The sequence below is a fragment of the Apis florea genome, unplaced genomic scaffold (genome assembly GCF_048593485.1).
Source record: "Apis florea isolate Af1SG1 unplaced genomic scaffold, ASM4859348v1 contig_1615_pilon, whole genome shotgun sequence".
In the NCBI taxonomy this organism is placed as follows: Eukaryota; Metazoa; Arthropoda; class Insecta; order Hymenoptera; family Apidae; genus Apis; species Apis florea.
In genome coordinates, this window is record NW_028256416.1 from 4803339 (window position 1) to 4817499 (window position 14161).

General features: G+C 36.3%; 1 protein-coding gene across 2 annotated transcripts in view; it reads right to left on the reverse strand.

Moving 5' to 3' along the window:
• Positions 1 to 13736, reverse strand: part of NLG-5 (neuroligin 5) — a 107716-nt gene extending 93980 nt beyond the window's left edge. For both annotated transcript variants that reach the window (XM_086917890.1, XM_086917886.1), the window contains exon 1: positions 13706 to 13736. The gene's annotated coding sequence lies outside the window, so the exon portion shown is untranslated. The remainder of the gene's footprint in view (positions 1 to 13705) is intronic.
• Positions 13737 to 14161: the final 425 nt, after the last annotated feature.

Consider the following 14161-nt stretch of genomic DNA (forward strand, 5'->3'; position numbering starts at 1 on the left):
ATCCTTTGCCTTAGAAATAACGATCTCTCGAACGAGTTGAATTCCTCCATGAACAACAACAACAACTTCCAACTGTCCAAATATTCATTTTCTTCCCGTTCGAGCCTCAAGGAAATTATCGACACCAATTTCCAAACAATTATTCCACGAGAATCGTGTTCAACAAATCCATAGCGCGACAATTCCCCAACGTATCGTGAACGAGTAACGAGCTCGTATCCTTTCGTGGAAACGTTCCACGGGGATTGATCGAAAATCGCGATCAAAATTCAGTTGACTCCCTGAAATTCACCTCCTCTCCCCTAAGAGGAAGCGATTCGCAAAAGTCGAAGAGGTTTCACGTTCCCTTTGGCCGAGGGTAAAAAGGAATAAATGCTGTGCCCCAACTGGTCGTAACAACGATCGGTCAGTGTTTGTAATTACGCGATACAGTATTCCTGGTGTTCTACGCTTTTCCTGCAAAATTCGTGTCACTCGTTCGCGTTTCTTTCGTAATTTTTCTGGGGAAAGTAACGCTTCGACGAAAACTAAGGCGTATCGGGAATTTAGGCATTGTTTAATTCGAGGCGTTTTGTTTATTTATTATAATTTATGATCGTTGTTCATTTTATTGATTTATATTCGATTGATTTTCTGAGTGTCTAGAATCAATTTCATTTCTATAAAATTTTGTTTCTTTAACGGTTGACATTTTTAATTGATATTCAACGAGCTATTTGACTAAAATATTCAGTAAAAATAATATTCTTATCATTTTCTTATTATTTCCAAGTCGTATTTCTGTTATTAAATTAAGGTATAACATGAAAGAATGCGCGGATTAAATACGGATTAAGTACAGGGAAGAAGTAGGGTGTTAGAGGAACATCGAGATCCACTTTTAGTCGATTACTTTTATAATTTGTTAATATATTCGTCATGGAAACAATTTTCAAAATCACATTGTGCTTTAATTACGCACTTTAATATGCATGTAAAATTAAAATCGTAAACAAGAAGGTTAATTACGCCGCGCAATGGCATTAAAACATTGGAAAACTCGTGGAAAACGTGATTCTTGTTGGAAATTGAATCCAGGTCTCGTATAAATCGTCCACTCGGGATATTGAAATGAAAAATCGAAACGATTTCATTCGAACTGGGCAGAGAGAAAAGGGTATTTTTTACAACAAGCTTCGATTCTTTGAACCCTATTTTCCGTGGATTTCTCTCTTTCTCTCTCTCTCTCTCTCTCTCTCTCTCTCGAAACGATACTTAATTACCGATAAAATTGCAATTTGAAATGCCTCGTCAAATTTTTTAATAGCTAGTGCGAAAATTTGAACCATAATTTGTGTGTTATATTTTTGCAGAATTAAAGAATTCATAATTCTTCGTCATTATCGATCTATTTAAAAATTATCCTTATCAAAGTTCCAACAATCGAGCTACTATTACTTTCTTCAACGTATGCACGATGTCTATGCTAATAATCGAAAAATCATCGCCATTGGAAAAAAAAAAATTACAATTAATCAGTTACTACATCTTGTTCAGGATATTTTATTATTATCATCATCGGTAATAAAGGATCGAATGCTTTGTCAAATTCGTTGAATTTTTAATAGTTAGTGTCACGATAGTGCGATAGTTTGAATCATAATTTCGCAATTGCAACAATGGTTTGTATTTATTTTTGCCGAATTAAAAAATTAAAAATTATCCTTATTAAAGATTCCAAGAATCGAGTGCTACTATTATTTTCTTTAACGTATGATATTGGAAAAAATATCATCGCCATTGAAAAAAATTAGAGAATAATTATCATTAATCAATTACTATATTTTATTGGGGATATTTTAAAAACGATATCACTGTGATCGGTAGCAAAGGATCGAATGGAAATATCTATCTTCTCGTCCTTCAAAATTCTATGCAAAATGGGCGCATAATGCTCACCAGGGTTGCTCTCAAGCCCTATTCAACCACTCAGGCGAACCGGTCTTCATTCAAAACTCTGACAAGTCTCGCAACCCGTGCACGTACCGCGTAATTCACTGCACTTTTCCTCGTGCAACTTCTACGGAGCACGTACCGATTCGTGCCCAATCCTTCACCATTGTCTTCTGCGCCCATCGTCGATAATTTTCTCCCTCCGTTTTCCTTCATCTTCCATCGTTGATCACAATAACACTTATTAAACTATCGATGCTGCAGCCTAATTTTATACAAATAAAAATCGAATCAATAACGAACAATCATCCAGTAATGAATTTAATCCTCAAAAGGCGTTACAAAATTATTTTCACATATTTTTACGTAAATTAAAAATCACTTGTTTCAACTTTTTAACGATATCGATATCGATTTCCAATCGAATAACACACATTTTCATTGTCATACAAAGACCCCTGTCTCGACTTAATTATCCGCAATAATTATTCCTGTTACAATACATTTGCGGTCCAATTACATTAAATCAATCAACCTTTTCGTACTATCTTCTCGAGAATTGTCGCTTTTATTTCGTTTTATTCCGTTCTCAACTCAATTAACTCGGCGTTCACGTTTATTTACGCGAGCTAAAATGGGGCATCGTGTGTGCTTCATGCACCAGCTGATTGTGCGCATCGGACGACGTTTATCGTAACGACAAAATCTTCCGCCAGGATCGAGGTCTACGGGCGTTATCTCTTTTGATCGCGTCTTCGTTGCTCATCCACGGTTTAATGACGTTAATCATGCACACGGGCATGAAGTTATCGGTAGCCAGCAGTGGATTCTCTGCCTGCTCTGTACATACTCCACTTTTGCCTGATGAATGCCGCACCCTCCAATGATGTTCAATCTTCGTGCTCGTTCGTGTACAGATTAGGGAAGAAATAAAATGGAGGGAAGTTATACGCATCTTCGTGTTATTATTTCGCGTTCCCCTATGCGAGATTAAAATATTACAAATTGTTTTAAGTGAAGTAAATTTTTGAGAAAAGAAGAATCGTTGCAAATAAGTTTGAAATTTCATATGCAAAAATTCAACGAATATTAATTTTGTCTGATCTTACGTCTGATCGATACAATTTAATTGACACGCGTTGTAAATCTTTTCCTTCTTTTATCTGCTTTGTACGCAAGGAATACGAAATGTTACATTGTATTTGACACGCGTAATTTACTCTCCAATTTTCTTCCCGCTTTGTAAAAGATCGAAACGAAAAAGAGATTTTTGCGGGGATACAATGTCTGACTATACTGGAATATTTCACTCGTGGTACGCAATTTCTTCCTTAATTGTTCCTTTTGCTTTCCCTTGGGACATCAAATTGTTGAAAAAGAGGCTGTTACACGAATTCCTCGTCAGATTCATCTCATAGAGCACAGGATCCATCCATTTCCATATCTCTCCACGAGATATAATAAAAGAAAAAAGTGGGGAATAAAATTTCACGGTTTTATAATGTAAAAAGTAAATAATCGATAAAATTATCAACACTTACATGCTCGGGAATTCCATTGTCGAGAAACATATTCTACGTGTCTATATCGAGTTTACGTTGTAAGTCATTTTCGATATTGGAAAATATGGAGAGAATGCGTTGCGAAAATATCGTGGAAAAATAACTGGCGCAAAAAAATAGTGAAATTATTGGGAATTTTTTCCTCGATGTCGAACGAACTGATCGATCAGTTTTTATTCGCGTTTTTAACCACTTTCATTCGTGGAATTTTCTCCTTTGACTTGTTACATTCGTTTATCGTTGAACGATTTCTTTTGGAGTAATGTACAGTTGGAAACACGGATGATTCGATATGTACTCTAGAGAATTTAAATCGTTATTCAAAGCGACTTTCTTCCGTCAATCAACGATTCTTGGCTATGATGAATATTTTCCACGAATGCAGTTTGCCGCGTTTTGGTTGGAATAATTGTTTTTTTATTCAATTTTTTTTTTCTTGTACAATACATACATTTCTGAAAGGTTCCATTAGAAGATGGATATTTTATGAATCGAATACTGTGTATAAAATAGAATTGAAAATTTTTTAGAAAATATTATAGTTTATATTGTTCTTGTACATTAGGTTTGATAGTGATGTTAAATTAATTTTATTCAAGTTTTATTCGATATTTTGTTCGTAATATCGAGATTGAAACGTGAACGTGTTTTATACAATCAAAATAAGTAGAGAGACGGAATGCATAATGTATATTCAGGTTTGTTTATTCGCTCATTCTCGATTCGGTTTATATTTTTCGTTTATTTGTTACGTTTTCATCCGTGTCTTTGTATTTCCTCAACGAAGGGATATTTCTTTTGTATTTATTATTATTGACAATTATTATTCTTCAAAAGTGTCTCTACGATTTCTAATGATATTTCATAATGTAATGTCACTGGAACGAAACGAAATTCGGTATTCAGCCGGGGAGGCACTCGCTGCTTCAAGTTAAACGTCACTTATGAAGATTCCACTTGCTCTTATCTAATATCGCACAGCGAAAGGACAAATCTGTTGAGGAACTTGCCGCTTAATACCATTCACGCATTCTGACATTACTCAACAACGAAACTTAGTTCAAGCGTTCTCATTAAATTCCTGAAGTCTAACAATTCTAACTGAGTTTAATCATCTATTCAGCAAAGGAAGGAAATTCACGAAAAATTCCAGAAATAAAATTCTAGATAATATACAACCTCATAACAATTTTAAGTAAAAATTCTGAATTTTAATTATAATATCCACATACGTATATTGATCTCATTGATAAATAATGAAAATACAATTACTTGGAATTTATATTTAGATCGATTAAAATTTTACACGATAAAAATTCAAAATCCATAAGATAAGAATTTGTGAAAGATTACAAGAATCGTGCATTAAGAAAATTAATAATCAATCCAATAATTCTCGTTTACTCTATTAACAATCTCTCAATCCTTAATAATATTCTCATTAAACTTAATCAGTTTCCTCAAACAACTAACTAACGCTTCAAACCAATCCAAACCAACTTCCTTAAACTCTAATCACAAGATCACAAACCTCGAACAATTATCGCTCCGAAACGAAATCGTAACATGTAACAATCATTGAGCAATGACGTTTCAAATCGACCCAAACTTTTTCATTAACTTCTTCAAACATCACGCAATCGCTTCAAACGGATAATTATCGTTAAATAATTAACGAATAATTCAAGAAACGATCGAAACTCGCCATCAACTTGTCCGAATCTTAATCACAAGATCATTAACGCGAAACAACGCGTGAAAACATGGCACGATCGCTTCAAACGATAACGTTTAACCATAAATAATTAACGAATCGTTCCAAAAACGATCAAAACTCGCCAAATCTTAATCACAAGATTATAAACGTGAAACAACATGTGAAAACATCGCACGATCGCTTCAAACGATAACCGTTTAACCAAAAATAATTAACGAATCGTTCCAAACAACCATCGAAAACTCGCCAAATCTTAATCACAAGATCTATAAACGCTGAAACAACATGTGAAAACATCGCACGATCGCTTCAAACGTATTAACCAAAAATAATTAACGAATCGTTCCAAAAACGATCGAAAGTCTTAATCACAAGATCATAAACGCGTGAAAACATGGCACGATCGCTTCAAACGATAACGTTTAACCATAAATAATTAACGAATCGTTCCAAAAACGATCGAAACTCGCCAAATCTTAATCACAAGATTATAAACGTGAAACAACATGTGAAAACATCGCACGATCGTTTCAAACGATAACCATCGTTAAATAATTAATGAATCGTTCCAAATTCGCCAAATCCTAATCACAAGATCATAAACGCGTGAAAATATCGCTTCAAACGATAACGTTTAACCAAAAATAATTAACGAATCGTTCCAAAAACGATCGAAAGTCTTAATCACAAGATCATAAACGCGTGAAAACATGGCACGATCGCTTCAAACGGAACGACAACGTTTAATCATTCGTTAATTGCAGATAACAAGGAGCAATATAATCAGAATCAGGGGGACGGAAGTTGAATTGAGAGTCGATCCAATTATTCAGACTTGATCCTCGTCGTCTTGTGGAGGTCGCGATGGCATAAATTCGTGCTCGAACATCGCCCGCGGCCGGATAGTTGGCAAACGTGCTGTGTTTCCATTTCCATCCGCCAAGATTCAGCCTCGAGGCGTGGAAGAGTCTCGCGGAACTTCCGCTGTAAACCAAAGGGGAATTGGCCTTAGCTGCGTGGAAACTCGGAAATTCTGTCTTTAGTCACGTAGCCGTGGGACGATCCCCGTGGCTTTGTTAAACAGCCAGCCTGTCCCTGGGCTCCTGAGAGGAGGGATACTTGCCACGGATACCGGAAACGGAGGATATCCTCTACCACGGTACAAGTATTTGTCTCCATTGCAGCTATCTATCGAATTGCTGGCTACTGAAACTGTTTGTCTTGTATTTGATAGTATATTTGCACGTTTGGTTGTTTATTATCAAGTGGTTATCGGGGTTATCGATGTTGGTTGGGGTTTGGGGGTTAGAATTGTGGATCAGAATCGGGGATTTAATGTGATGTTTTATCGATATTGTTATTACGTTAGAAATATGTAGAGATTGAATCGGGTTTTGATAGTTTATATCGTGGAATGGTTATTGGCTTATTATGCGTTGAAGTCGAATCAAGCGAATCGATGTCGTATCATTAGCTTTTTTTTTCTTTAAATTATGCTAATATATTTCCAATTTAATTTCAGTTGATGAAAGTTTATAGAAATTATTTGTATCGGGATCGATAGTTTATTAGGATGATTATTGGCTTTACCGCGTCAGAACTGGGATTAGTGGGCTGTAGATTGGAAAATTGGCACTGTATGGTATTACTGTATTATTATTATTATTATTATTATTATTATTATTATTATTATTATTATTTCTCTAAACAAGGTAGCTGTTTATTATTAATAATATTATGAAATAATCTAACTTAATAATCGAAATATGAGTTTCCACTATCACTTGATATTCATATCAACAGTTTATATCGTACAATCTTATGAATATTGGAAAAAATCGTAAAAATCGCAAATAATCTACTTCTTATAAGAAGAGAATTCGAAATTTTTATTCGCAGAAATCAAAGATTTTTAAAAACCCAACAATACATTGCAACGCATTGCAATACCAATTTTCCAAAACTTTCTTATGTACTTTTCATCTCGAAGAATCGAAAAAGACACAAGAGAGAGAGAAGAGAGAGAGAGAGAGAGAGAGAGAGAGAGAAAAGTATAATAAAATACATTCGTCAAAAACGAGTCATCATCGAAAGTACCGTTCGCTCAAAAAATGCCATCAAGATCGATCAATCGTAATGTCTCGTCAACGCGAATACGAACTTCCCATCCATCTACTCTTCTCTCTTTCTCTCTCCCCGCTTTCCATCTTCACGAGGTGAAATGAATTTTAATTGAATCGTAACGAATGATCGAACGAAATTCGTACACCTTGATGCAAAAGTTTGGATGGAATTTTGTCCGTCATCTATTATTTGGCGGCGGTGGCCTGGCAATATCGAAAGATCAACACACGCCACGAATTATGCAGCCCTCGCTTCGGCCAACCTCGGCTTTCTCCGGGGAAGGAGATCGGCCTCGGCCACTGTTGTACCCCCCCAAGACTCTTACAATCCCCCCGCTCGAACAACACAATGCATACAGAGGAGGGAAAACTACTTTATGCGGAACTCGAGGTGAAATTGCATTTATGGCGAACCAGTCGCGGGCTTTGTTGTGGACAGTTGTTGTAATTGTTTGATTTATATGAAAATTGGAAACAGCCGTGAGCCGACCCACGTAATAAGTCTGCTACGTTGCACGATTATTTTGCTTAAGGGAAACTCGATGCGGATATTCAATTTGCGGTGATTTATCTGCGCAGCATTATCGATTCGGGACAAAATTTTTTTCCATTTTAGATTAGGAAAGTGATAACTTTATCATCGTGATTCGTTTAAATAATTCGTTTAGAACCATTGTTGTGTACCATTCTTTTCTCGACGAAATTTTTAATATCAAAACGTAATTTAAAAATTAATTTTATTTAAAATCTCTCAACTGGATTGGAAATAAAACAATTTCGATATTGGAATAACATAAAAATCGATATTGTCGAAATAACGACAGCGTTCCATTCGTTCGACTGGATAGAGTCGAGCCAGATTTCGGCTTATTCGCGTTTCTGTAAACCAGCAAATCATTGCGGCGAATCGTAGGACAGAGTGCAATTACATCAAGCCTTGGCGAAGCAACGTTGCCCAGCAAACGATTGGAAATCCCAGGTACGTGGCTGTACGTGGTGGCCACCTACGTTTACTATTAGCTGCTCACCTAGCTGGATCGTGCAGCACACGCGATTTAGCTGGACGTTGTAGATAAATTTCTGCAGACACCGTAATCCTCCGATTACACGATGAAATTGGCGCCAATGTAAAAAAAAAAAAAAAAAAAAGAGTAGAGAGCCTTTCTTGTTCGCCTTTAATAAGTTGCACATCCACCGCTCTTTCTCTCCTCGATTTTCCATTCCAACGGGACGATCATTGTGAACGGGACAAGAGAGAGAGAGAGAGAGAGAGAGAGAGAGAGAGAGAGAGAGAGAGAGAGAATCTATATCTATGTGCGTGCAATTTTTCATTTTCATTTTTTTTTTTTTATTTGGAAATAGTAATTCTTTTCGCATCGAATGATCCGATGACTCTGATGAGAGATTTATCGTCGATGAATTTTTCAGCTGTTGCGCGTTTATATTTTTGAGGGATTTTTGCTTTTTGACTTTTTTTTCGAGGAGGATTTTGCTCGAAATCATCGCGAGCAAGGATCCTTTTTCATTCGCACAAGATTTATTTTTTTCGTCGAATAATTCGATGCGTTCGATAATAATTCGATCAATGAATTTCAACGGGGTTAAATCATGTAAGTAAGATAGGGGTTTTAGATAGTTGGGATTGAGATGTTTATCACGTCTTGGGGGCAACTGATTAATTTACATTATCTCGTAGACATCGTATTTTAGACTAAGGACATTCTAATCGTAAGTTAAGCTAAGGATAACATCTGTAATTAATCTTATCGTGGAATTCTGCTTGAAATTTAATACGCGTGTCTGTGTACCGAGTGAAAATTGGACTATCTTTCTCCGCATATTGAAAAGACATTCAATTCGAATCGCGCCAAAAACACAAGAATGGAATGATCCAAAATCCTTCCCGTGAAATTCCAATAAAAACACATAACGAATAAGGATATTTCCTCCAAAAATAATCATTGTTAAATCCTGCCACGTACGAACGCGATCATTTCTCTCGTAGCATAAAAGCGCAAAGAAGATAGAAAAATCAGAAGAAAAATCATTTCACAATTTCTCAACGCAATTATCGAATCGAGGCAAAATCCCTTCTCTAAAATTGGACTATCTTTCTCCGCATATCTAATCACGAATCTTAATATCGTCTGAATTGAAAAGACTTGCAATTCGCGCCAAAAGGATGGAATAATCCAAAACCCTTCCCAAACACGTAACAAAAATAATCATTGTTAAATCGTGCGTAGCATGGAAGCGCAAAGAAGGCAGAAAACAAAAGAAAAATCATTTCACAATTTCTATTTCTCAATCATCGAATCGATCCAATATCCCTCCTCTAAAATTCTCAAATACAGATCTAAATCAAAAACTAATCTTTGTCCACTTTTCGTGATATGAAAAAGACCCAATCCCCATTTTTTCTTTGTCTCATCCGAGACAACAACTCGATGGAGATCAATCGTAATCGTTAAATATATATATAAAATCCATCCATTGACGAACACACGAGCTGGAGGAAAATAAAAAAAGCGATTAAGGGCCGAGTTGTAATCGCAGCTCGTAAATAAAATTGCATCACGCGTAATATCTTAGCCCATACGGTTCGCCGCCCGTGACTAATGCGCACCCTCGTTAGACTCGAGGTCGTTTGCGGTTTACTGCCGTCTTTTGCCTTGGCACCGAAGCACAAGAGGAGAGTTGAAAGGAACTGGAGGGAGAGAGAAAAAAAAAGAAAAAGGGTGGAACACTCCGTTAACCTAAGTCCACATCCTTCAACGCTGGGTAATAAAGACGGCTGGGCTTATAAGGAGACACGGATGATGAGGATACTTTGCAGAGAGAGAGAGAGAGAGTTTGCTTGGATACTGTCGATGCCAAGGGAATGCCTTGGAATGCGGAGAATAAGGAGAGCCGAGGAGAGCTTCTCTTTGATCTGTTATCGGGTAGTCTGGTATCGAAAGTGTATAGCCGGGAAGGGCGAGAACGGTGGTTGTTGGAAAGGAGAGGAAAATGGAGACGGTGGTGTAAAGCGATTGAATAACTACCAATCGAGAAATCGAAGCCTCCGTTTGGCAAGATTTTTCAGAAGCTTCTTCTGTTCCTCTTATAAACGGATACGATGCGCTTCTTTTCCTGCGAAAATCGAAACCTCTCGTAATTACGATTTCTCTTGGAATAATGAATCGTGTAGAAGAAGACTCGAACTTTTTCTCTTGGGAGAATTCGAATTTTAAGCACGTATGAAATTAATTGATTCTCTTCTAAGGTAATGACGTGTACAATTGCTAATAATTAAAGATTCGAATTTTTTCCAAAGTTAATTCACCACGGTATCAACATCCAAATAACACAATAATAATTTGAGTGAATAATTAAAGAGAATTCAATTATGGCTCAAAACCATAGCCATCGAGTATCACAGTACTTCCTCGAGAAGGAAGAAATTTCGATATCCCTGTTGCCGTTATTCTATTCACCAAACCGTAAGATTTCGCTTGGCGAGCGAAGAGAAAGAGGCGTGTTCCGCGTCACGTACACGTGTTAAGGCGTATAAAGGATAGGAGCGGATAGGAACGGCGATCAATCGGGGAATGAAATTTCGAATGATGCGTTTTCCCGCATCACGTACACGTCTTAAAGCGTAGGCTCGGATGGAAAATGGCGATCATTCGAAGTGGCGGATCGACTTTCGTATTCGTTTTCACAGCTATTTTGTACCGTCACGTGGAACCAGGCTGATCAATGTTTATTGCGCTCGCGATCCCCGGAAAAATTGGTTGGATTTATGCGGGACGTGAGCGCATTGTATTACACTTTGCCGTGCTCGAAATTTTCAACGGCCGCGTGCAATTTCCCTCCGGCGCTGTTAAAGGAGATCGCGCTTCCCATTGGAAACGTTTTAACATCCAAATATTGAATAACGTCATGGTGTTTACCATTTCGGTGTCCAATGATCCTCGTCTCTCTCTCTCTCTCTCTCTCTCTCCTCTTCGAACGAAGAAAATAACGTTTCGATTTTGTGAAAATATTATCGTTCCGGTATCGATGCTGTTGTGAGATTGTTTTGCTTTCGTTTGACAATGGTTTTACAGTAATATCGATGCACTGTGTGTTAACATGCAAGATTTTTGTTTTCAATTTTATAAAGGGCCGAAGGTAGGTGTTTTAATTTGTCGTCACTTTGTGCCGTGTCAAGATTTTATTTTTAATTCTGTCGATAGTTTGGGAATGATGTATATATATATATATATATTTATGTTCTTACTGATATAAAACTTGACTAAGTAAAATTATATTGTAATCGAACTCGTTATTATGCGGGAAGATTTATCACCATTGTGACTTGTATTTTAATCAGAGTCATTTACATGATAATTAAACTACGCTGATCTATTCGTGAATATAATTAAAAAAAAAAAAAAAAAAAGGAAATGAAGGCCAAGAAGGAAGAGGAAAATCGTTCCATCCTTCGCGTTAAATATACGTAATTTAAATTTTTGAACTTCTCGTAAAAATGCGAATATATCTTCGTCTCGTCGTACCAACGATCCATACGAAAATATTCTTCTTCAAAATCGGAATCAGAATCGAAAGCTCGATCCAAGTAATCCCGGGTTAAACGCGGACGATTCGTGGAACAGAAGCAATCTGTTAAACAGGAAACACGTAGGTAGGAGTGTCTGAAATGCAAGGGTGGGCCTGGCATCGGTTTCGAGAGTCGAGACATCGATTCGCGTTGAATTAGGTGGCCGGCTGAAAATTCTGGCTATCCGACATGCATTGGACCCTGTTCAATTACCCCTCCTTCTCCTTCCTCCTTGAGAATCCCGGAAATCTAGAAATTCGGGATTAATCGAGATCGCGATCAAATTGCTCGGGGTTTATGAGACTGGATCCTTGCTATATAAAACTTGACGAATTGATCGAAATTCGATTATATTTTTATATTTCCAGAGATTGTGGATTCGTAATAATTTTTATCTTCCTTTGTTAAACTTTTTCACGCTCTTGTCAAAATTTTATCCCATTTGTCAACGTTGAATAATAATTTTTAAAAACAATTAATTAATAATTTTCAAAATTTCGTAAAAATATATTATTCCTCTCAGAGTTGTTATATATCGAATGTAAAATATCTTTCACATTCGAACGTAATAAATTCTTTTAAGATTTTTCTTTAACAATTATAGAATCAACGATTACTCATTGATTAAATCCTGTTTCTCTCGTCTCTTTTGAAAAAAATCTTTAAAAAGAATCCGTTCTCATTATCGCAACTCCAATTAATCAAAGGATAGCCAGAGGATCGTCAACGATATTATTCATAATTTATCTGGCAACAATCAAGAAACTTCGTCCAACTGCCACGACACGATGTTTCAGTAGTTGGTGCAGGCACAGTGGCGGCAAGTGGAAAAGGCAAGCGTGTTGTCAGACTTCTCGAGGGAGGTTGTGCCTCTGTGTAACTGGCTGGCTTTAGCTTTGAATTCAAAGGGAGAAGGGTGGATGGGAAGCAGACGAGAAATTAACGAACTGGCTGAGGCCAAAACGAGAATTATCGGGGTTGGACAATTTCTTAAACAACGAGATATAAACTTTTGTTTTTTTTTTTTTACATCATCGTATTTCATACAATCGATTCGTGTCGGTGAACAATGATCGCAAGCGTTTCGTTTCGTTTTCGAGGTTGAAAAAGAACGATCGAGAATCTCGATGAATTTCAAGAGTCACAGCTGCGAAATCGAGACATTCGAGATCCTTCTCGGTTGCGCAATGTGGGATATTCGTGCATCGTTCTTTCGAGAAAAGATCGTGAAAAGTTTTTGCGCGCCAAAAGTTTTATCGGTTAGATTGAATTAAATGATACGATACGATCGTGAAAGATATTTCGTTTTTGTAATACACGTTGTGTATAACGTTTTTGGGATGGCGAATGAGTATTTTTAAATGGAACATGGAATTTAATTTGTTTTAACAAAGATCGGTTTCGAGAATTAATTTATATCTCGTTGTGTTATCATTTGAATCGAATTTAAAATTTTTATACTCGTGTGTTTTAGTCGTTTTTTTTTTTAATAGTAACACTTTAATTATAATTCTAAATATATTATTTAATTATGTGGAAATAATTATATATCTTTAAAAGTTATCGTTACCCTCATATAATTGATTAAAAGAAGAAAAAAAGGGGAAAAACTTCGGGGAACCGAATCTTCAAATTTCCTATAAATATACGAACATCTGCAATCCATTCACGAGAAACGTTTTACGTTTTTTTTTTTTTTCTTATCCGATTAGTAAAGAAATTTTTGTATCGAATATAATGTTATTTTTCTATTGTGGAACGATGAATGGCAGGCATTGAAACTTACCAGGTTGGAAACGCACGATAAAGTATCTTTTCTTTCGCTATCTTCGTTTCTTCTCGAATTTCCACAGTTATATTCCCTGTAATAAAGCAACACAAGGAAGATATATATTTTCAAATATTTCGTCACCGAGAATTTCACGCTGAAATTCCATCAATTTTTCTCGAAAATTGATATTCGACGAATATTTACGCTAGAACGTATATTAAACGCGCGAAATATTTTTCCAGCAATATTTTTTAAAGCAACACCAATGTCGAATCAATCGGTAAATTTATTTCATCGTCAAATAAATTTTTATTACGATATATTTTATATTGCTCGAAAATAATTACAGGAATGCATGGCGGAAACGGGAAAAAGCTCGTACAGCTAGCTTAAATAATAAAAGAGGATTTTTCTGTGGAGGGGAAAAAAAAAGGAAGAGAGAGAGAGAGAGAGAGAGAGAGAGAGAGAGAC